Source organism: Schistocerca americana, chromosome 3, assembly GCF_021461395.2.
Source record: "Schistocerca americana isolate TAMUIC-IGC-003095 chromosome 3, iqSchAmer2.1, whole genome shotgun sequence".
Classification (NCBI taxonomy): Eukaryota; Metazoa; Arthropoda; class Insecta; order Orthoptera; family Acrididae; genus Schistocerca; species Schistocerca americana.
The window spans coordinates 645,537,546-645,559,857 of NC_060121.1; the positions used below are offsets into that span (position 1 = coordinate 645,537,546).

General features: G+C 42.3%; 1 protein-coding gene and 1 non-coding gene across 6 annotated transcripts in view; one reads left to right on the forward strand and one right to left on the reverse strand.

The window, feature by feature from the left end:
- Positions 1–22,312, reverse strand: part of LOC124607461 (heat shock factor protein) — a 164,799-nt gene that overhangs the window by 19,261 nt on the left and 123,226 nt on the right. The window lies entirely within an intron of this gene.
- Trnas-cga lies at positions 10,202–10,276 on the forward strand. The gene has a single exon. It is a non-coding gene; the product is annotated as a tRNA-Ser (tRNA).

Sequence of the window (22,312 nt, forward strand, 5' to 3'; positions counted from 1 at the left end):
TTTCTCATATGGGTACTGTACTCTTACGCTCACCTACCATCTCAAAATACTCAACGAATTTCCAAAGGAGAAAAGGCTGACCTAGTAAACACTATTAGAAATAAAACACAATAAAAGAGGTTATGTAGCACAAGATATTATAGTACTGATAGTTCACTTGATAGACAGGGGAAATACCCTCAGACTTCAAGAAGACTTGGGAAAGATCAGTTTGGATTCTGACAAAATGTAGGAATACATGAGGCAATAATGATCCTATGACTTCTCAATATAGGTCAAGGAAAGGCAAACCTATATCTATAGCATTTGTAGACTTAGAGAAAGCTTTTGATAATGCTGACTGGAATACATTCACTGAGTCTGAAGATAGCATGGGTAGAATGCAGGGAGCAAGACATCATTTCCAACTTGTACAGAAACCACACTTCAATTATGGGAGTTGAAGGACATGAAAAGGAAGCAACAGCTGAGAAGGGGGAGCAACATGGTTGTAGTGTATGTCTGATCTTGATGTTATTCCATCTGCATATTGAGCAAGCAGTATAGGAAACCAAACATACATTTCCATAAGGAATTGTAGTTCAGAGAAAAGAAATAAAAGCTTTGAAGTTTGCTGATGACACTGAAATTTTGTCATAGACAGCAAAGGACTTGGAACAGCAGTTGAATGGAATGGAAAGTGCCATGAAAGGAGAATACAAGATGAACATCACAAAAGCAAAATAAGGGTAATGGAATGTAGTAAAAATAAATCAGGCAATGCTGATGGGATCAGATTAGAAAATGAGACACTAAAAGTAATAGATGAATTTTACTATTTGGGCAGTATATAATTTAAGAGGAGGATATAAAATGTAGACTGTCAATGATAAGAAAAGAGAAAAGTGAAACAGAAAAAAAGAGAAATTTTTTACAACCAAATACAAATTTACGTGTTGTTATTGTTGTTGTTGATGTGGTCTTCAGTCTTGAGACTGGTTTGATGCAGCTCTCCATGCTACTCTATCCTGTGCAAGCCTCGTCATCTCCCAATACCTACTGCAGCCTACATCCTTCTGAATCTGCTTAGTGTATTCATCTCTTGGTCTCCCTCTACAATTTTTACCCTCCACGTTGCCCTCCAGCACTAAATTGGTGATCCCTCAATGCCTCAGAACATGTCCTACCAACCGATCCCTTCTTCTAGTCAAGTTGTGCCACAAACTCCTCTTCTCCCCAATTCTATTCAATACCTCCTCATTAGTTATGTGATCTACCGATCTAATCTTCAGCATTCTTCTGTAGCACCACATTTCGAAAGCTTCTATTCTCTTCTTGTCCAAACTATTTATCGTCCATGTTTCACTTCCATACATGGCTACACTCCATACAAATACTTTCAGAAACCACTTCCTGACACTTAAATTTATACTCGATGTTAACAAATTTCTCTTCTTCAGAAACGATTTCCTTGCTATTGCCAGTCTACATTTTATACCCTCTCTACTTCGGCCATCATCAGTTATTTTGCTCCCCAAATAGCAAAACTCCTTTACTACTTAAGTGTCTCATTTCCTAATCCAATTCCCTCAGCAACACCTGACTTATTTCGACTACAGTCCATTATCCTCATTCTGCTTTTGTTGATGTTCATCTTATACCCTCCTTTCAAGACACTGTCCATTCTGTTCAACTGCTCTTCCAAGTCTTTTGCTGTCTCTGACAGAATTACAATGTCATCGGCGAACCTCAAAGTTTTTATTTCTTCTCCATGGATTTTAATACCTACTCCAAGCTTTTCTTTCATTTCCTTTACTGCCTGCTCAATATACAGATAAAATAGCATCGGGGAGAGGCTACAACCCTGTCCGACTCCCTTCCCAACCACTGCTTCCCTTTCATGCCCCTCGACTCTTATCACTGCCATCTGGTTTCTGTACAAATTGTAAATAGCATTTTGCTCCCTGTATTTTACCCCTGCCACCTTCAGGATTTGAAAGAGAGTATTCCAGTCAACATTGTCAAAAGCTTTCTCTAAGTCTACAAATGCTAGAAAGGTAGGTTTGCCCTTCCTTAATCTTTCTTCTAAGATAAGTCGTAGGGTCAGTATTGCTTCACGTGTTCCAACATTTCTACGGAATCCAAACTGATCTTCCCCGAGGTCGGCTTCTACCAGTTTTTCCATTCGTGTTAGTATTTTGCAGCTGTGACTTATTAAACTGATAGTTCGGTAATTTTCACATCTGTCGACACCTGCTTTCTTTGGGATTGGATTTATTATATTCTTCTTGAAGCCTGAGGGAATTTCGCCTGTCTCATACATTTTGCTCATCAGATGGTAGAGTTTTGTCAGGGTTGGCTATCTCAAGGCTGTCAGTGGTTCTAATGGAATGTTGTCTACTCCTGGGGCCTTGTTTCAACTTAGGTCTTTCAGTGCTCTGTCAAACTCTTCACGCAGTATCATATCTCCCACTTCATCTTCATCTACATCCTCTTCGATTTCCATAATATTGTCCTCAAGAACATCGCCCCTGTATAGACCCTCTATATACTCCTTCCACCTTTCTGCTATCCCTTCTTTGCTTAGAACTGGGTTTCCATCTGAGCTCGTGATATTCATGCAAATGGTTCTCTTTTCTCCAAAGGTCTCTTTAATTTTCCAGTAGGTAGTATCTATCTTACCCCTCGTGAGATAAGCCTCTACATCCTTACATTTGTCCTCCAGCCATCCCTGCTTAGCCATTTTGCACTTCCTGTCAATCTCATTTTTGAGACGTTTGTCTTCTTTTTTGCCTGCTTCACTTACTGCATTTTTGTATTTCCTCCTTTCATCAATTAAATTCAGTATCTCTCCTGTTACCCAAGGATTTCTACTAGGCTTCATCTTTTTACCTACTTGATCCTCTGTTGCCTTCACTATTTCATTCCTCAAAGCTACCCATTTAAGTGTTAGGAAGTCTTTTCTGAAGACATTTGAGTGTAGCTTTGCACAGAAGCGAAATATAGGATGCTAAGCCACTGAGAAAAAAAGAAAATTGAGGCTTTTGAAATGTGGTGCTACAGAAGAATGATGACAGTTAAATGGGTAGATTAAGTAACTAATGAGGAGGTACTGAATAGAATCGGAGAGAAAAGAATTTTGTGGCATAATTTGAATAAAAGAAGGCACTTGTCGATAGGGCACATTTGAGTCATCAAGGAATTGTCAATTTACTATTTGAGGGAAGTGTGGATGGGCTACAAATTGTAACAGGAGATCAAGAGATGAGTACAGTGAGCAGCAGGTTCTAATAGATGCGGGCTGCAGCAGTTGTTCAGAAATAAAGAGGCTTGCACAGGATAGACTAGCATGGAGAGCAGCATCAAACCAGTCTTTGGACTGAACTGCAGAACAACAGTTAACCTGCACCTGTAAGAGTTGTGTGAGATTCTAATAATTAATTGAAGCTTACGAGGTTCAATTTCCTATTCCCTACTTCCCATTAAACAGGTGACAAAAAGAAAGCAAAAATTTTTAAGTTAATAGAATAAGGAAAAAGCTGCATACAGGCACAACAAAGAGACACTTACACATTAGCTTTTGGCCAAAACCCTTCATCAGAAAAGGAATTCCGAACACATTCATTCATTCATACAAGCAAGTATATCTCACACATACGAGATGGCCATCTATGGCAGTGCTGACTGGAGCTGCCATAGATGGGGATCATCTTTATGGTAAGCAGCAATCTACCTTCTTCCTTATATTGTTGGTATTCCAATCTGGAGTTTCCACTGTTTTAAATTAAACGAACAAAAACATATCTGCAGAAGAGACTGTTGTATCACAAGCTGCCATATCTTGCAGGTTTTCATCTGCCATTAGTGCAGCGAAGCTGACTGGCACAAGCCACCACTGCCATACACGCACTGATTAAAGTAATCAGTTGATACAGCATTTCACCATCACAGCCAGACTCAGTAGATTTGTAAGGCTACTTGGTTGTCAATCAGCAACGTTACCAAAATTCAGGACACTTCTGCGACAATGCTACAGGAGAGCTACGTGACACCTGAGGTATCTGCATGTCAACAATCTTGATCTTGGCATGTATATCCAGCTGGAAAAAGGGATAGAGTCAATGGCCATTGTGGAGTGGGCGACTGCCATGTGGCCTGGGAAAGCAGCGTCGGTCTACTGTTATCTGCTGGTGCAATCATTAAGTCTGCCATTCTGCAAGACCACTTGCTGTATTGTCCAACATCCTATAGGACATGATTCAAACAAGGATCCTTCCAGTCATTGACCTGCTTTGCGACTACCATTGCCATGTGCCATCAGCCACACATCAGTAGCCACAGTTCACTCCCTGGATGACACTCGCCCTCACTGCAAGTTTCTGCCTGGTTGGCCACAAAGACCAGCAGCGTCAGGTGTTGGTCCAACATGCAAGTACTACTACGAGTCATACTGCACTGCTGTTTACATGCTTGAACCAATATCCTGACAGGCACTGCTTCCAAGGAAGCAAGGAACGTGGGTTCAATCTCCACCACTGAATGTAAGCATTGTATTTCTGACATATATGCTGAACTAGAGACATAAATCAACTTTCACCAACCTGAGTGTGACTGGATATTCTCCTGCTCCAACAAAAAAAAAAAAAAAAAAAAAAAAACCATCCACATGTTCGGTACCACCTAATACCATTACTTTACACTGACTATTTACTGGTGATTACACTCCTCCTTTGTTTAACAACTTCAGACTTAATTTGTTTTTTATTTTCATTTGAGGACTACTAATGAAACATTTCTGTTTAGAATTGCTTATAATTTTTGTTGTACTGCTGACAGATACCGCTGATTACGATGAAGGAATGCTTAGACCTGCCTGTCCTTGGGATACAAATAATTTGCCACCACACTCCAGCAACACACTCCAACATTTTCAATTGTTGCAAATCTTTGTAACTCAATCAATCAATTTCGCAGTGCTGTCCCCAGACACCGAGAAATAATGTAATATTTTTTAGCTTACTCACTTTCAACACTCAGTTCCTGATTTGTCAGTAGTGTGGTAAGTCTCTAAGATGTAAGTTACATTCACCACAGATGTACTCTTCATATTGTGAACAAGCTAACTGCCACACTACTTACTTGTTCTAGCAATGTAAGCTATATGAGCAATTGCCAATATTTCCTCACATGATGTGTTTCTAGCAATCCACAACCACAATACTAGAAATATGATGGACAACCAACAAATGGACTGTGGAATGGTTCAATTCAAAAGTAACTGCCATACATATTAAGGCATTTAACCCCTTGGGGAGATGAGACAATCTATTTCTGTTCTTTAGAATGCAGTCAGCTGCTGATGGATCCACAATAGCACCCATTCTTACACTTCCTTGTCCAACATCCACCCAAATGTCACCAACGATATGAAAATCACACACTGAAAGATCTGGGCTGTACAGAGGATGCTGCAGTGTTTCCATCCAAATTGCTGGAGCGTAGCCTTTGTCAGACTGGCAGTGTGGGGCAGGCATTATTGTGCAACAGGATGACTCTGCCTGACGGAATTCTTGGGCATTTTGTATTTATGGTTTGTTGCAGATTCAGCAAAGTGTCTTTGTAGTGCTGCACACTGACTGTGTTTCCACGCTCAAGAGGCTTGACAACCACAGGGGGCCTTCAGTCAAAGAAGTAGTTCATCATGACCTTATTGGGACTAGTGTGTACAGCTTTTGATTTTTCTGGCAGGGGAGATGTGCAATGTTTCCACTGTTGGCTTGACCATTTGCCTTCAGGCATGAGGCACCACATTTTGTCCTCTGTGACGATATGGGCTAGAAACACATGTCCTTCCTCGTGGTACCACAGCAGATGACTCAGACTTAACACAGTTCTGTCCATCTTTTGTCCCTCTGTCAGGTGATATGAAACCCACTGTGCACAAACTTGTTGGTAATGCATATGGTCTTTGAAGATGGCATGCACAGAGGCATAGCTAATGCTGACCTGAACACAAATTTTATCGTCCGTGATTCATCAGTCTTCCAGATAAGGCCACCAATCCGCCCCATCAAATCAGGGGTAATGGCTTGATGGGCCTGTCCTGGGCTTAGATCATCTTGCAGTGATGTGCACCCTTCCCAGAACCTTCTCCGCCACTCGTGCACCAATGTCAGGGATGTGTAGTGTTCACCATACACAGCACACATATGACTTATGAATATTGTGTTTCCTAGCACTCACAGCCACCAAAAAATGAACCACACCTCAGTGCTGTTCTTGGCTTGCCTCCATGTCAATAGCTGGATGAAAATACTAGACTAGTCCACCAACAACCAAGGTCATAACAACAGTATGCACCTGTGGTGTGGCACTATGCCATTCCCCCTACAACAGCAGTAACAGTATCTAAATGTAACAACAGTGAGGCCACTTGTGCAGGCTGTACTCATATATTATGGTGGGAGTTCAGTTTTCATTCGACCGCCCCTTATAGAAATAATTTTCATATCGACTATGCATCCCTCTCTTGGATTCATAATAGAATTTTATATTATGATGTAGAAGTCTATAACCTGGTTGCCAGTAAACATCAGGCAGGAAACTGACAAGCCCCAAATATTTAAATATGAAGCAAAAGAATACCTCAGTAGCCACACCTTCTACAATACATCAGACTACTTGGACTCAAGAAAGTAAATTCTGTCAAACTCAATTATTTGTGTCGGATACATCCTGATTTTGACAGTACAAAGACAGTTAATAGTCATTTTTGTAAAGTTTTAATACTTCGTTTGAAGCATAAGATAATAATGACAGCTGAGTAGTACAGGAGAAGGAACAGTGGCTTTTTTCCAAAATTATTGTTTTTCTCCTAACAGAGACATATAAAGCAATATAGAAGTAATTATCACAACTATTAGTGTGAACAGATTAGCATCATCCGCATTTGTTGTGTGTATATGTTGCAGAAGTAGCTAGCAGTGATTGCATCTGCATGTTAATATACAACTTTGCTAATTCTATATATCTGAAGGGATGGGATTGACAAACACGATAGTGTGAATAAATGAATTTAAATAGCTTTGTATTATGTAAAATGAACATGATAACTATCTGTGGTGATAGGCCAGCAAATAATTTAGAGCTTCACTAGCTGTATCAATATCCACTACCCTTGTATATTCTATGTCCAACAAACCACTCTTTGAGGCTGCAAGCAACAATGTAAGTGTCCAGGTTCAGGTACGCTAACTGGTAAATACTACAGTTTCAAGGCAAACATCTCATTACCCACCATCTTGTTAATACCGAAACTGACCTACATCGTATAAAGCATTTCACCATTTACACTTTGCATGTGAAGAATTTTCTACCCTCTGCAGTGCAGTTACCAAACTTACACAGCCTGTTTGGTTATAGACCATTTCTATTATGTGAAGTCCCTCTTCCATTTTCTTGTATGCAACAAACTCAAAGTGGTCTTCCTCCCAGATAAAATGGGCGACAGAGCATCTACACAGATATAGATTGGCCTGTGTACTAAATCAGTGAGAGAAATTTGAGTGTTTAACAAAAGCTGTTGAAGCACGTTGCAAAACCATATTGCTTGCACATGAAGCAACTCAAAATAATTTTGCATATAGGATCTAATGGGTCAGAGAGTCAGAGAGAGAGAGAGAGAGAGAGAGAGAGAGAGAGAGAGTTCTCATCAAAACACTCATGGATCTCATGTAAGGAGAAGTTTCCCTTTCTTCTGCAAAGTTTCGTTCTTAACACACTACATTGTAACAAATTCTGCAGTTCTCACGTCTGAATTGCGCAGTCTTTTTACTGTGGCATACCGTAATTGTACAGTGTAATTTGAACAGCCAACTCCCAAAACACTTTAAAGTGACCATATATTGTGAGTTACTGATGATTCTTGATTTTGTTTAGGAGATGTTAAATACATTTGTAAAAAACAAGTATGCAGAAAGTAAATCACACAGACTAGCAAACAACTGCTTAACTAAGGTACCACTATCTAAAGATACTTTTGTTTAGTAGGCCTATCCAAGTTGCTTTATGAAAGGATGATATATTTCAACAGAGTTTCATACTTTCTTCAAACCCTAGGTAACAAAATGATGAGCCTCATTCTTTCAAATAGTTCAGTATCAGATCCTATTATATGAGGTGCTTTCAAATTATCCGTTCAATGTGAAGGCTTGTATCACCTTACTGGGAAGGCCTGTATGTCTGCATGGTGCCACATTTCCCGCTGACATCGGAGCCAATGTCTTGCTGCATCAGTAACCTCTACATCATCCACGTACTGCACGCCACAGAGTGCGTCCTACATTGGGTCAAAGAGATGGAAGTCAGAAGGTGAGAGGATCTAAGCCATAGTGTGGATGAGGAAATACAGTCCAATGACGTTCTGGGAATGCCTATGGGCTGTGCGGACTTGTGTGAGGCCTTGTGTTGTCATCGAGACAAAAATGCTGCAGTCATTTCTTCAGTTTCCTAAGGGTAGCACAAAACACTTCACTTCACAAATTGATCGCTGCACCATGAGGGAGATATAGAATAACCCTTCAGAGTCTCAGAAGATGGTTGCCGTGACTTTACTGCGAGAAGAAATTCCGCACAGACAGTCCTTTGTTGTTGTTTATGGTCTTCTGTTAGGCGGCGAGGAGCCCAGTGGGCATACACCTTAGAGAACCCCAACTGGTGGACAAGAGTGTCAGCACTACCAACAGAAGTGTACAGTTGAGCAGCGAGGTGTCTGACTGTGATCCATCGCTCACCTTGAATGAGAGCATCTGCACATCCCAACATTGCAGGAGTCACAGCCATATGTGCCCTGCCAGCTCATGGGAGATCAGACATGTTTGCGTGACATTTTTATTTTTGTTCGCTGCCACGTCTCCGCAGACATTCTGAAAGTGCCTAGGAATATCTGCAACTCTCTGTTTTTCCATCAAGAAAAACTTAACAACATCTATCTGCTTGGAACACAAATATTTAAAGGTATGTACAGTGCCACCACCTACAGCAGCTGAAGCAGGAATATTCCACGATGTCCCTAAACAAACTCCACATTTTTTCAACTGAAACAGGTTGAGAATAAAAGGTGTCACATTACTTATTGAACACCCCTCGTAGTTATAGGAATTTTCTCTTGCAGTACTGAAAGAATGCCAAAAGATTGCATTAATAAATGTCCTCAACATTAAGTTACAAATATTTACTTTTCAATACCCATGGACCATGGAGCTACTGACGAGGCTTTTGCGACTATGTTGGAGGTGTATCTGTGGAGAGGCCATGCGAGCATATGGTTCCTGAAAAGAGGCAAGTAATTTCCATGGAGTAGAATAACAAGTAATCCACACATCCAATTACTAATCGGTACAGACAATAAGAATGCAATACTGACAGTGAATAAGGCAGTATTTATCGGAGACCAAACGACAACCCTGCAAACGACAAACTCTCCAATAAAGAAAAGACTGCATAAGGTGTCATTGTAGCAGACCATTCGAAGTCACTGTCATTCACCTCACAGTATGTCCGTAGCCCCCACCCCCACCAATATTCTATGCTTTATGAAAACTTCCCAATTTTTAAAACTTTTAAATGTATTATACAAAAATATTGTAAAATATAAACATAAAATTATATGTGGTCTATAGTGTCATGGAGTTTGATTTAGTTTAGTTTATGATCAAGAAACGTTTTTGAACTTGTGCTGCCCTCCCCTCCTCCCCAAAAATGAGACCCCAAATTACACCCATGATCTTTACTGTTTTTCAATAAAATTATTCTTTTCACACAATACAACAAATAGGAGATGACTTTGACAACACAAACTTGCAGCTACAATGTGAACCACCTTTGAAGTATAATCCTTTAAAATAATTTTTATTTATTTAAAGTTTACATTTTAAAAAATACAACATTTATACTTTTGAAACTTCCTGGCAGATTAAAACTGTGTGCCCGACCGAGACTCGAACTCGGGACCTTTGCCTTTCGCGGGCAAGCGCTCTCCGCTGCAGAGTGAAAATCTCATTCTGGAAACATCCCCCAGGCTGTGGCTAAGCCATGTCTCCGCAATATCCTTTCTTTCAGGAGTGCTAGTTCTGCAAGGTTCGCAGGAGAGCTTCTGTAAAGTTTGGAAGGTAGGAGACGAGGTACTGGCAGAAGTAAAGCTGTGAGTACCGGTCGTGAGTCGTGCTTCGGTAGCTCAGTTGGTAGAGCGCTTGCCCGCGAAAGGCAAAGGTCCCGAGTTCGAGTCTCGGTCGGGCACACAGTTTTAATCTGCCAGGAAGTTTCATATCAGCGCACACTCCGCTGCAGACTGAAAATCTCATTCTGGATTTATACTTTTATTAGTAGCTTTTTTCCAGATATGTAGCTTATTTTCATTCTACACCAAATGTTTTTATAACTGACTTCTTTATTCCTGCTAGTTGCTTTCCTATATTGTTGATTAAAGTCCTATATCTCATTTTTTATAGGTAGCCAGCATCGTCCAAATTATGTACACATTCATTACACTTACGTCGATCATTTAGAAGAAAACCACCGATGGCCAGGCCTTGTGTCTCTCTTCTCACTGTAGCATCATATCTTCTAGTTCATGGTGTCACTGCCACCTTCTGTGGCATTGTATGTCATTATAATTTCATGCTTCTTTATTTCTGATAGTGATAACTTTTGTTGGTCATGAACAGAACTATGGACTTTAACAACTTTGTTCATCTTAGGAACGTAGAAGGCTATCATAACATTTGATAGAAGCCTAAACAATAGAGAATGTACTTTATGTCCTTTAGGTGTAATAAATTCGCTAGGCAGTTCACCTTTGTTTTTCAGATTAGTACCAAACAGTGTCAGATCTTTTGACAACAAATAGTGAGCTAAATAAAGCTCTGTAAAAAAATTATGACAGATGATACTATGTCCAGATCTTTCAAGTTCAATCACGTTTCCACAGCATTCTCTCCAAGTCACACAGCTGTGGTTTCTTCCTTCCTTCCCAAATACACTTTCCTATACCAGCAGTAGCTTGTTGCACTGTCACACACTGCCCAGAACTTTATTCGGTATACTCAGGATGAGGCAGAAGGGTTGGACCTTTTTTAGAACAGCTAGTATTCAGGCTCAGGCAGTCGGAGTGGGGCGGAGTGATATGGTAATGTGATCAGTAGCTCCTGCCATTTTGTTTAGTCAAGGTCATGGAGCCGCAATAATGAGTCTATAATTGCAGTGCAGTGCAAGTTTTGTCACCATTTCAATCTTGCTAGACATGATAGAGTTCCCACTCGTAACACTATTTTCTGCTGGGTAGAATCATTTCGAACACGAGGGACAGTTGTGAATAAAAAACCACCAGGAGCTCCTCGCTCAGTTTGGACACAAGAAAATGTGGACAGAGTTCGGCAAGCCATATTCCGTAGTCCTGGTTGATCTGCTAGAAGACACTCGGCTGAGCTGCACCTCAGTAATCACTCGGTAAGGCGTATTTTGCATACTATCCTAAAATTTCATCCCTACAAACAGGCCATTGTACAGAGATTACGAACAGCAGCTAAATTTTGCCCAAGAAATGGAAGCCATATTTGAGCAAAATGACAACATTATTTTGCTTGTTACTGGGCCAGTGAAAACCCAAAACTACTGGATGAGAAACCATTACATAGTCCCAAGGTGACTGTTTGATGTGCTGTCACAGGTACAGATGTTATTGGTCCATACTTTTTCCAAGCCAAGAACAAGAACACTGTAACCGTAACATCTAAACAATATAGAGAGATGATCACTGAATCCTTCCTACCGGAATTAAGAAGAAAACATATTCCTATCCAGCGAATGTGGTTTCAGCAGGATGGAGCTACAGATAAAATGGCAAGTCGACTATGGAAGCAATTAAGACTGTTTTTTGTGGTAGAGTTATTTCCCAGTTCCGGGACCACTCATTGGCCTCCTCGTTCCCCTGACCTATCCATGTGTGACTATTTTTTGTGGGGTTACCTAAAATCACGTGTGTACGTGCATAAGCCACGTACACTTGAAGAATTGAAGGAAGCTGTTTGTGTGGAAATCAGCCAAATAGACAGGGGCATGTCACAGAGAGTTGAAGCCAAGTTCCGAGAACGCCTTGAGCAGCGCATTGCTGAAAATGACCGTCACCTGGGAGATGTTGTTTTCAAGCATTAATTTTGTTAAATATCAACATTATTTGAGTATTATTATGTAGTTAAAATTTTTTTTGAAGCATTACTAACGATGTATTGTTCATTTGAAAACCGTTCATCCTTTATGCCTCACCCTGTACCAGGTCTCGATAGCATGTATTGTCAAAATGGATGACAACCTTGAAATGTGACCAACTGCTCATCCACAGTCATGCACCAACCTGAACACAGGCATCCCTCAGCGTAGTTTCACACATCACTTGACCTATATTAATGTTGGGGTGCTGCAGTGTCAAAGTGCAATGTCTTAGAAGAGCATGGAAGCGGTTGTGAGACATAAATTCACCAAACAGTGATCAGCCATCCTCAACACTCCATAGCTGACTGGTACTTCCATCACTGAACTTGTAAAACCACTCAGGATGAGAACATCAAGAAACTTTTTTATTTTATGCAAATCTATATCTTTTCAGTCTTTGTAAGAGATTTGACCTTCCTTGTTGGTCCACATACACATTTCTCAATGAGGGGAACACAAGAGAACAACAAGAAACAAGACTTTTCATTATCATAGTTCCTAATCAAGTACCTTTTAGATCCCTGGTCGTCTTTCCTGAAGGACTATAGACCATATTTAACTCCCATTACGAGAAAACAATAAGTCACACTCAAATCAATTTGTGCTAAATTGTTCTTTTCCTTCTTTGTAAAGGGATTCGTCATAATTCTCATCATCTTCATGTTGTTCTGAGCTTTCAGTGATGTCTATCTCCTCATTATCATCATCAGTGGAAAATTCAAATTCACTACTTGGGTTTTCAGAATCTTTTCATCTGATAGTACTTTTACCCGTAAGAGTTTCAATTTATAGAACAGACAACTGTTGTGCAGTTAGTTTCTCAGCCTCTGCCACTCCCAACATCATTTGCTGGTTTCAATGTGTCTACAAAAAAGGTGGTAGAATTACCTGTGACAGTTCTTGCTGCACTGCAATGTAAGGCACATCGTCAATCTAATTGATAATACCGCTCTGTTGTTGTCCAGTAGCATGGGTTTATACAAAGTTGTCAAAAATCATAAGACCTCTGCTGAGCCTGACAAGCTTCCCTTTGATAAGCTTTTTATGTTGCTTTTGCTGTACTTTGGACATCAAACCCATGTGATGCTGGCATGGTTGCAGTTATACCAGCACCACATGCTCCCTGGCCAGTCGTATGCGTCATGGATCACTGATTTGTAGAGTCTCTCGTGAAGTGTCAGTTTGAGTATTGCAAATGTGCTATCCCTTATGCAAGTCACTAATCTGGGATGTGATTGTCCTGTTAGCTCCCAATATCAAGGTTCAGACGAAGGAGTTAACCTTGTCCGACCCTTCATTAGTCGACATTGCCCACATTGCAGAATTGCATTAACTCCGTGGTAGCAAGACATGTCCTTTTAGACAATTGGCAGGTGACTGAATTAGGCGCCACTGCTCCACGGGGTACCCCAAGCAACCTCAACTCCTGCAGAGTCACTGTGTGTTGCCACCACTAATGATTCCGGTGCAGTAGCGTCACAGCACTACACACCTCTGCCCTTGTCGAGTTCAGCAGGTTAGTGACAATCACAGCCCTGTAATTCATGTTCACGACAGTTTTTAGGTCCTCAGCATCATTGTCCTTCTGCTTGTTGGGTGAGCCAGTAGTTCTGTCCCAAGTATCATTTGCTGCACGTTTGACATGACTGCCTGCAAATGGACGCCACGTGTGGGGTATGCCATTGTTTGTTACAGGCGGTGGGCTGCAAGTCAGTTGTCAGACACCCCTGTGTTTTCACTGGACTCTGGGGTTGTCTTTGATGCCCCACGTATTGCCCTGGTGTATTTTCCAGATGTTAGTAGTGGATTGGTGACCAGTCAGATTTCAGTTAGACATGGGAGCAACTGTCAGCCTCATTAATTTAGATACGTACAGGCTCTTGGGATGCCCAGAGTAGCAATGGTTGCTTAGTCAGGTTGTCTCTTATAGTAAACAATGGATTCTTCTGCGTAGGCGATTCTCCGTCTCTGTGTGTTACAAGGAAGTGGAATGGCGACTTAGACAGTTAGTGGCCAATTTACTGTTAGTGCAAAATATTTTCTGGCCTGATGCTTTTCCTGTTTTTGACTTCCAGATGGAGGAAGTGCATTTAGTGTCTCAATCTGTACCTTTTCACGATTTGGACTCCTTACTGTGGTCACATATAGTTCACTGTCTGAGAATACTTTGAGATGGGCAGAAAATTTCAAGTGACATGTTTCTCTTAAGCCATTGGCAGTACTTAAATACTGTCGCTCTCCATGCACGAGAAGGTAATGGCCGAGTTGCAGTGTTGGCTGGATCAAGGCATCATTTCTTCTATTTTGTCGAGTCATTGGGCTACCCCTTTGATTGTGACTCAGAAGCTCGATGGTGACATGTGCTAACTTTAAACAGATGGTCACATTATGTAATGTGCATCAGATTCTTATCCAATGCCAAAGCTGGAGAGTTCTTGATGAAACTGTCGGTAGTCAGCATTTTTCACAAATAGACTTGCACTATGCCTACCTGCAGCTGCTACTGGATGCAATTTCTCGGACTTCCTCAGTCTTCAATACTTCCTGTGGGCTCTGCCAGTTTTATAAGTTGCCTGTTGGAAATTTGCCTGCACCATAATTTATCAACAGTATTTAGAGCAGTTGATTCCAGACATTGCCTGCTGCATCAATTACCTGGATGACATCCAGCTAACATTCCAAGCAATTCCAGAACCTCCAGTTACTTTCCCAACGTCTCCTGGAGAATGGCCTTACCTGTGAGCTGGAAATGTGCAGTTTTTTCTCCCCAAGGTGCATTTTTTGGAATATATGCTTCACAAAGGTGACCTCATCCCTATTATTTTTATTATCACAACAAATATATTTATAATTAACAACAAGTTAATGAGCAAATGCATAAAGTTTTCCTGAAAGTGTATGCCTGTAATGGTTTCTGAAATCCCTTATGTCTGCAGTCATGTAAGGTACAAAGAACTGCTTTGCACCTGGATGTTTCGATCTGCACACACAGGTTTCTATGACAAGGGACAGGCTTAGAAAGCCCAAGTCAAACATTGATAAACAAAGGTGTAAATAACTTTATTCAATCATACAATGAGTTACAATCGCAGAACAATCACTGGAAGCAATTACTTCCACAAAATATCTGGGAGTATGCATCAAATTAATCGTAGGGAAGGTAGACGCTAGCCTGAGATTCCTTGGAAGAATAATGAGAAAATGTGATCGGTCAGCAAAGGATGTACCTTATGAAGCCTTCATTCAATCCAACTTGAATATTGCCTGTCACAGTGGTATCCGTATCAGATAGGATTGATAAAGAAAATAGGAAGCTCCAAAGAAGAATAGCGCATTTTGTTACAGTTTCATTCAGTAAGCATGGAAGCATCTCCAGTGGCAGACGCTGCAAGAGAGGCATTCTACATCACTGCATCAAGGTGTGGTCGACTGCTAAAGTTCCAAGAACGTACATTCCTAGAATAGTCAACAAATGTATTGCTTCCTCCTGTGTATATATCACAAAAAGACCATGAGGATAAAGTTACAGACAATTGGGCCCACGAGAAAGCTTACCTGCCCTCATCTTTCTGTGAACCTTTCACAACTTGGAACAGGAAAGGAGGTTAGTGTGAGTGGTAAACCAAGGGCCCTCTACCATACACTACAAAGTGGCTTGTGGAGTATAGATGTAGACTTAGAGAGGGAGGATGAGGTTGGTTGGTTTAAAGGCAGGAAAGCGACCAAACTACGAGGTCATCAGTCACTTATTCCTAATAAAACAATGCCACAAGTGAGAGAATAAAATGGACGAAACATATAACACAAAACAGAAGGAAAGGAAAAGCCTCAAGAACAAAGAGGAGGCAACGAACACTAAAAGTAACAAAAGAGGCCAAGAAAACAACAGAGAGATGCTAGAAACAGAAGAGAGTAAAACATGAAAGCAGATTACAGTGGCTGGCCAACCACGAGAATAAAAAGCGAAAGCCAGCCACTCTGCAACACATTAAAACCTCCACCCTAAAAGCACTAGGATGGAGGACACAGAGGGGCAAAGGACATGTGCTAAAACCTACACAGAAGTATAAAGCCCACTCTCACGGATAAAATGTAAAACTAAAGCTGCTGTGGGAGGCATTGCCGCCCAACACTGAAGGCAGGGTGCTGGGAAAGTTAAAAGTCTGCCACAGAGCGGCTAGAAGTGGGCAGTCCAGCAAGAGGTGGACGACTGTCATTTGGGAGCCATAGCGACACTGAGGTGGGTCCTCGCGAGAGAGTAGGTAACCATGCATTAGCCACTCATGGCCAATGCGGAGCCGGCAGAGGACAACTTATTCCCTGCGAGAGGCCTGCATGGAAGACTTCCACACATTCATAGTCTTCTTAATGACACGCAGTTTGTTGTACGTGCTGTTATGCCATTCCGTCTCCCAAAGCAGGAAAACCCTGCGGTGTAAGACAGAACACAGGTCAGCTTCGGAGATGCTTATCTGCAGAAACGGTTTCCGCATCTCCTGTTTGGCCAGCCTGTCGGCAAGTTCGTTTCTGGGGATTCCGACGTGTCCTGGGGTCCACACCAACACCACGGAACGGCGGGACTGTTCCAGAGCATAGATTGACTCCTGAATGGATGCTACCAGAGTCACAGTGGAGAGCGGCGGGCTTAACAGAGTCCTTAGGGCCATGCAAACGGTCCAGACAAAGCTGCGGCCGAGGTGTACACCATGGAGGCATACGTGAACGGACCGCAAGTAGAGGTGGTAAAAGGGAAGGCCTCCATTTCTGAGAGAAGGGACCGCACACAAACCGTAATCGTTAGCCCCGATCTGGGCTGCTGATGCCAGAGATGGACTGCCTCGGGCGGGAAAAGGAGACAGTTATTCACATGCTCAGGGGTACTATGAACGTGTGCTGCGTAACTGGCGAGCAGTTGCGCATGTCTGATCTGCAGTGGAGGGACACCAGCCTCTACCAGTACACTGGTCACTGGACTTGTCCTAAAAGCTCCTGTCGCTAATTGAACCCCACAGTGGTGCACAGGGTCGAGTAAATACAATGCTGAAGGTGCTGCCGAACCATAAACCGCACTCCCATAGTCAATTCGGGACTGAACAAGGGCTTTGTAGAGCTGCAGCAGTGTACAGCGATCTGCACCCCGATTGGTGTTGCTCAGGCAATGGAGGGAATTGAGGTGCTGCCAGCACTTCTGCTTAAGCTGACAAAGATGAGGGAGCCAAGTCAATCAAGCGTTGAAAACCATTCTGAGAAATTTATGTGTCTCCACTACAGTGAGTGGATCGTCATTAAGGTAAAGTCCGGGTTCCGGATGAACAGAACGATGCTGACAGGAGTGCATGATACGTCTTTGCTGCTGAAAACTGGGACAACGACAGGAAGATGCAGAAGTGGTCACTAAGACACAGTGCACATCCCATGAAGGGTGTTACCGAGGACAGGTATCAAGTCTTACTAATGACGGAGGTTTCGACAGCAGACGACTTCATAAAATGGTGCCAGTACATCGAGACAATGCATCAAAAATGAATTACACGCAAGAAGTTTGATCAGCTTTCAAACGTATCAATGTCTGCGGTGGAGGAAGAAACTGATTTCACAAGTGTTCTTCGTCAGGTAGTGAGAGAGGAAATTCAGAAGGCATTTGGATTGCACAGCGAGCAGAAAACCGAGACGCTTCAAGAGGTCACAAGGGAGGAAGTGGAACAGACATTGAACCCAATCTCTCGTCCTTCATTTCCCTTTAAAACTGTGAAAAAGTTGAGACTCAAGTGAAGTTACGTTCCTACAATGCCACATGAGGAACCTGTTTGGGCACCAAGGAAGACTGACGTTTGGAGGACCCAGGATAACCAACCAGTATGTTTCCATTGTGGACGACCGGGACATGGGGTGTGCTAATGTTGATAAAGGCAGCAGTTATTTGATGATGCCCTCGCCAGAAGACAGCAGACTGATCTTAGCCGACACCAACTCCGGGATGACAAAGATGAACAAGAAGATGTGGGTACAGGACAATGTAGGTCGCCATCACTGCAAGCTAGCCACTGGAGAGGTCGCTCCCCAACACACCGATCAAGGTCTCCATCGCCGTTTAGAAGCTCCAGCTGATCACGTAGCCACCGCAACCTGGAAAACTAAAGGGTGCGACCTTCCTTGGAGGTGCGGCTGCTGAAGAGAAAAATCCTCTGCCATCGGTCACTACAAAAATGATAAGAAACTACATCGATATCCTCATGGATGGCCGACCAGCACAGGCTCTTGTGGACTCTGGAGCATCATATTCAGTCAGTTTGGAGAAGTACCATCACCAGTTGTAGAAAACCACATTCATCAACAACAAAACATCTCTGCTGAAGGTGGCTAATGGGAAATATGTAAAACCTGTGTCATTCGTGTGGGTATAAGTGGTCATACACAGCCCTTAGAATTCATCATCTTATAAGAGTGTAGTCATGACATTCTCAGATGGGACTTTTTGAAAGCTTCTCAGGCAATTATAGATTGTGGTTGCTCGAAGATTATGCTAGATGAGATGACATACTGTGGACAGGAAGATGCGCATCCAAGTGTGTGGAGACTGTGTGTGCTGGATGAACAGATCATTCCTCCAGTGAGTGCTAGAAAGGTAGCTGCCATGTGTGATGCCATGCATCAACCCATGGATCTTATAGTGGAATGTAAGAGAAGCATACCACTGAAGAATAACTTGGTCATCCCAGCCTCTGTCGTCTTGTTTAAGAACGGATTCAGTGAATTGTGGATAGTTAACTGTCGCCGAGAACCACAGATCCTTCCAAGATGCATGTGTGTAGCAAATGCTGAGCCATTAATTGCAGAACAGCTGAGCGTCATAGAAACCTCCCATGCCAAGTCTGTGTGCGAAATTAGTGCTACCACTACGAGACAAGATCTTCTAGCTCGACTATCACCAAATTTCACTAAGGAACAGCAGAAGAAGCTACTTAGCATTCATCAAGAGTTCTCTGAATGCTTCAATCCACAGGTGAAGATCAAATTAGACAAATCAACAGTGAAGCACCGGATTAGCACTGGAGACCATCAACCAATAAGCCAGAAAGCATACTGTGTGTCAGCAATGGAGTGTCGAATAATTCACAGCGAGGAAGAGAAAATGACTAAGAATGACATCATTCAGCCTTCGCAGAGCCCACGGTCATAACGAGTGGTCCTCGTCAGGAAGGAGGATGGCAATTGGTGCTTTTGTGTTGATTACAGGAAGTTTAATAAGATAACTAAAAAGGACGTTTACCCTCTACCACGAATTGACGATACACTAGATTGCCTGAAGGGGGCTAAGTTTTTCTCAACCATTGACATGTACTCGGGATACTGGCAAATCGAAGTAGATGAGGCTGATCGTGAGAAAACTGCATTCATCATCCCTGAGGGCCTGTATGAGTTTAAGGTCATGCCATTTGGTTTGTGTAATGCACCAGCAACTGTTGAACGGATGATGGATAATCTTCTAAGACACCTGAAGTGGACAATGTGTCTTTGTTATTTAGATGACATTATGGTGTTCTCAGAGACATTTGATGAACACATAAAAAGACTGAGGGCCATTCTAAAGTATCACCAACAAGGCAGACTGAAACATAATCCAAGAAAGTGTCTCTCTGGAGCAAAAGAAATCAAAATATTTGCACACCTTGTGTCAAACGAAGGTGTGCGGCCAGACCCACGAAACGTGAGATCTATAACAGAATTTCCTATTCCTAAAAGTATTAGAGATGTGAAAAGCTTCCTCGGATTATGTTCTTATTACTGTTGTATTAGCAAAGACTTTTGTATCAAAGCCAGGCCACTCCAAGAGTTGTTAAAAGCTGATGCTAAATTTATCTGGGATGGTGCTCAACAAGATTCTTTCGATGCGCTGCGAAAAGCTCTGACGACTGACCCTGTACTTGGTCTGTATGATGAAAGAGCACCTACAGAACTACACACAGATGCCAGTGGGTATGGGATTGGGTGCTGTTCTGATGCAGATTTGGGATGGGAGAGAGAAGGTTATAGCCTATGCTTCTAGGGCACTTACAAAAACCGAGAGAAACTACTCAACTACAGAAAGAGAATGTCTTGCTGTGATCTGGGCCATGCGCAAATTTTGTCAGTATCTCTATGGAAGGCCATTCACAGTTTTTACAGACCATCATTCACTTTGTTGATTGGCAGGTCTTAAGGATCCAACAGGACGACTCGCCAGGTGGGCACTACGTCTTCAAGAGTATGACATTACCATAGTGTACAAAAGTGGAAGAAAACACCAAGATGCCGACCGTCTCTCAAGAAACACTGTGCAAGACCATCAAGACTTTGATGAAGATAGTGACTGTCTCGCTGCACTCCAGGATCTCTCTGCTAAGCAAAAGAAGGATGCCAAGATATCTCAAATAATGCTGGCCTTAAATCAGTCAGAGGATGTGAAAGGACAATTTAAGGTAGTTAATGGATTATTTTGCAAGAAAAACTTCGATCCGTTTGGAAAGAGGTGGCTAGCAGTGATTCCTAAACACATGCGCTTAGATGTTCAACAGAAATTCCATGACACACCCGAGGCCGGACGTTTAGGATTTATTAAGACATACGATAGAATATGCAAGAGATTTTTCTGGCCAGGTTTATTTAGGAGTGTCTGTCACATGTGTCGCACTGTTGAGAGTGCTAGAGGAGAAAGGCAGTTCCTCAGAAACCACCTGGCCGACTCATACCAATTCCACTAGCCGAAATGCCTTTCCAGCGTGTTAGGATTGACCTCCTCAGACGGCTTCCAACGTCTGCTGGTGGCAATAGATGGATTATTGTTTTCACTGAGTATCTGACCCGCTATGCCATTACAAAAGCTGTGGAAACAGCTGAAGCATTTGAGGAAACCAAATTCATTGTAGAAGACATTGTATTAAAATATAGTGCCCCAAGGTTGTTAATTACGGATCGAGGGAAAAGTTTTTCAATTGAATCTTGTGACAAACATAAACCGTTGGTGCAACATTACTCATCATATGACGACTGCCTACCATCCACAAACTAACGGGCTTACTGAATGCTGTAATACGACCTTGGCTGACATGCTATCAATGTTCGTCAATGTACAATACCACCAAACAAGACACCACAGGATTTACGCCATTTTACCTGGTGCATGGGCTTGGGGCGACAATGACGACGGACACTGTGTTTCCGTTACATCCTGATGACGTGGACGATGACTACATCAGTCAGGTGTTAACCAGAGCTGAGGAAGCTTGGCAGTTAGCTCAACTCCGCACGCTCAAGGAAACGATCACCGAAGGTATGACGCGAGCCACTGCTCTGTTGTCTACCAGCCTGGTGACCTCGTTTGGATCTTCACTCCTGTTCAGAAGGTTGGTCTTTCTGAGAAGCTTCTCAGGCGCTACTTTAGACGTTATAAAGTTGTAAGACAGTTGTTTGAAGTTACCTATGAAGTTGAAGATTTCGAACCCGACACAAGACAACGAAAGATCAGAGATACGGTCCATGTCCTTCGAATGAAGCCACGTAAGGATCCTGCAACACCGGGTAAATTCAAAGCTCCAGCGACAGGCAACAAGTGGAAAGGTAACGAAGAACGTAGCAGCAAGAGAAGTTCTAACAAGATCACCGTCAGGGCGAACATCAATCATCGGGAGTGGAAGTATGGAGGACCAATGACTCGTTCTCGAACTAGGATGACGTAACACCGAGACACTGTTCTCTTAAGGAGGGAGCAATGTCGCAGAAGAAGCTGAGTAACACAGTCGTTATAGTGTAGTGGTTATGACACTAAACTGTTGCGTGGAGGGTTGTGAGTTCAAACGTCACCTGAACTGAAAAATTTTAATTTCTATATTTGGTTCGAGTTTATTCTATAAGTATAAACACAACTGACAAGAATCATTCATTGGAATGTTTTGTAGCTGTACATACACCGTATGTGTTCTGGCCGGAGGCAGTTCGCTCCGCACTCTTGTATGTGCAAGTGCTGAATAAACCTTTGTTAAGTGAAGTTAGTGTTCATCATTCATCTACTTACACCCTCTTCTACGTG